We start from the raw sequence: 3,509 nt of genomic DNA, 5'->3' as shown, positions 1-3,509 counted from the left end.
CCGATTTGATTTTAAACTGTCTCATTGCTATCTGTTTATCAATAAAACTGTGAAAAAAAGTACATGATAGATAAGATAATCATACTCCTAATTTCTGTTAGTTCACTGAAAGGAATATTTAGTGCTTATATTGTCTGATCAATTTTGCATGCCTATATCTTGTAATCTGAGCAACTACTAGGAAGATAACAATAGGCAACATAACCATTGTTAATTTCCTATCATCTTGTTTTGAAATTGAGTCCTTTTTGTGTTTCATTCTCTTTAAAATGAAAAAAGAATTTACATTAGTAAGTTCAGGATCTATTTTAAGGTTTCTGTGAGAAGTATCTGAGAAAAAGTTATTTTCTTGGAATAGCGTTTCTCACCCTATTTTCCGACAGAAGCATTCTAATGTATAAATGGAATAAGAAGCCAGAAACAGAGTAATGATTTCCATCAATTTCCAAGATACCTTGGAAAATGCTCAACTCCAGAGTTGCTGTGACGCTATCAACCATGGAACTGAAACTACATGAGAAAGTAAGAAAGAAGTTTCTCTGGGAAAAGTTGAAATTCAAGAAGCAAGATCTTCAACCTAAAGTGCATGCAAGTATCTAAATCTGTCCATGTATGAATGGCAAAAACAAATTATTTACACTGTCTTCTAAAGGTATAAGCTGCTTTACAAAAGACTGAAGCCAGTTCTTTTATTTGGCCCACAGCATCATTTCCAGTACTTCTGTGCAGTAGGGGGTGGAGCTTTACATAGAAGAGTGCTCACTGATGTGTTCTTTAAACAAGCAAAAATGGTGAAAAAAAAAAAAAAAGTTCCATTCTAATAACAGTGACAGTGAATTGTGTATCCCCAAAGCTAGATACTATATTTGTGTGTAACTATTAAATATGAAGTAAAATAGTTCTTACTGAAAAGGAAAATATTTATAGTGTTAAATGGAAGAACTTAAAAATCACACTGTGGCCTGATCATGTACACACACAGTGACAGGCTTATACGCATGGGTGAAGATATTTATTAGTACCAAATAGAGTACTATTCATTACTGGCAATTTGTTGGACTCCCGGAAACTTTAATTTAGTAATAGGAGCATTGTAATTTAGCGAAAAGCAGGTATTATTTTTGTATAATTGGAAAACTAATGTAAAATATATGCACATGTGCTTGTATTTTGAGCAGTGATTGAAAAACAATTTGAGTCTTAGATCTGCTTCAAAAGGAATCTATTACTGAAGCTGGAGCAATAGTGATGGAAATGATAAACTTGAGCAGAAGCCTCAATAGCAGGCAGTAGAGAGGCAATATCTACATGACTTAATTGAGCTCGATAAATTTTACCAAAAAAATTCCAAGGGAGATTTAATTACAGATCAAGGCTGCATGGCTCCAACCCCAGAGATTTCTGCTATCAACTGCTGAATAATCAGAAGATTGAATTCCAATCTCCTGAATCGAGATTTAAAAAGAAGAGAACATGGAAGAAGGCACAAAACACATTCACTAGTTAAAATTCTACAGCCAGAAGGTTATGGTTTTGAAAATAAAACTAGAAACACAATACAAAGGTTGATGATTTCAACATATTACTTTTTCATGTCACCAGAATAGCAAACTAAATTGTGTGTCACTCAACGCAACTGTGATTTTATGCAAAATAAATGACTGCAACGCATTTCACAGCAGTCTCACCCCAGGAGTGCTCCTGTTTTCTTCTAGTATAGCCAATCGATGAAAGAAATGAGGTTATTTAAGGTACACAGGATCATCCTCACCATCCCTTGGAAACTCTATGATCACACATGAATATAGTCATTCACTTATTCAGAACTTTCACTTATTGTGATTATCTCAGTGCTATGTAAGTGTAAAGACTTGCTTTGTAGGATTGCTGTATCATTTGTTACTGTACATGTCAATTTCACAGTCCAATGGAAAACGGAAAGTAACAGTTCGGTACATGTTAGCTATGAATGCTAATACTCCTAATACTCATCTCTTAAGCTTAGTATTCAATTACAAGACAGAATGTTTGATAAGCATGCTTCTTTCCTTAAGCTATTTGCCATACTGTGCTGACAGAGAGGTCTCTTAAGACAACTGTGATTAACTCCTTAAGATTTAAAAGTTGCAAGAGTCTGATCCTATACGTATGATATGAGTAAAGTAGACCTCTGAATACCTTGGCTACATGGTCCAAGAATGCTAATTTACAAACCAAAGAGTGACTGGATAATCCATCTTTTCACATTAAAATTTTAAACTGCACCACTTGTGAAGTGTTTACAACCAGAAGATATACAATTCATATAGGGAAGAAAGGAGTTTTTTTTTTAGTTACAAAACTTGAATCTGATGAATTTGGTAATTTTTACTATGAATTGACCACTGCAGTAAAGTGGGCATTTTCAGAGACATTGCCTGGCCCTGGACTGGGCTTCTAGGCATGTGAACACTAGGAGCAAACCTTACATTGCAGCGTAGTGGTGTGAGAATGAGAGAAATCCCCTGTATCTCGAAACATAACAGTATCATGGTGGCCCCATGCTAGACAATATGCTAACCACACCCTGACTTTCCAACATTGATTTTTTTCTCCATATTTTATTTCAAATGTTTCAGGTGATCTCTTTCTAAACGAATCAAGAAGTCATGATTGAGGGCCCTTCTTTGATTTCCTTATTCTGACTGAAAAATGTCTCTGCAACTGCCTCACTTAATGTATTTTAATATATCAAAAATCACCTAAAATAGACTTTAAGAATAATTCATTTTCTAGATCATTTATCAAATGCTTATATAGCAATTAAAAATTATTATGAAAATATGTAGATATATACAAAAACATAATTAGAACATTGCTTCTTTGAAATTTTTCATAATGCGGGCTCATGAATTCAAGAATATATATTTCGGCGTTGGAGAGATAGCTCGGCAGCGCAAGCACAAGGACCCAGGTTTGATTCCCAGTCCTGTATGCCATACTGGCCTGGGATACCCTGGTGAGCTGAGCTGGCCAGAAGCTGGGTGTGGTGGCTCACACCCATAATCCCCACACTAGGGAGGCTGAGATGTGAGGATCACTATGCATCTCAGCTACATAGTGAAACCCTGTACCAAATACATTTTTTAAAAATTAAAATAATATTTATTTTAACAAGTTTTAATTTTTTTTAATTTTTATTCTTTTTCTTTTTTTTTTTTTTTTTTTGTATTTAGTGAAGGGCCTACAGGGTCTCACTACACAAACTGGACTTGTAGCGATTCTCCTGTGTTCAGCTTCCCAAGCGCTGGAATTACAGGTGCGCACCACCACTCCCAGTCTCAATCAGCATCTCAGAGTGCTCCGGAGCCAGTGCCGGCTCGGCAGGCTGGGGATCGAACCTCCAACACCTGAGTCTATCTAAACAGGTGCTAATTTTTCATTTTTTGAGGCAAAGATATATTTCATTATCCTAACTTTTTCCAAGTAAACAACTCTACCAAGTGTTTAAACTCTTCCAAAAAAAAAAA

This window comes from Octodon degus, unplaced genomic scaffold (genome assembly GCF_000260255.1).
Source record: "Octodon degus isolate 3935 unplaced genomic scaffold, OctDeg1.0 scaffold00363, whole genome shotgun sequence".
Classification (NCBI taxonomy): domain Eukaryota; kingdom Metazoa; phylum Chordata; class Mammalia; order Rodentia; family Octodontidae; genus Octodon; species Octodon degus.
This window is presented reverse-complemented; position numbering follows the sequence as displayed.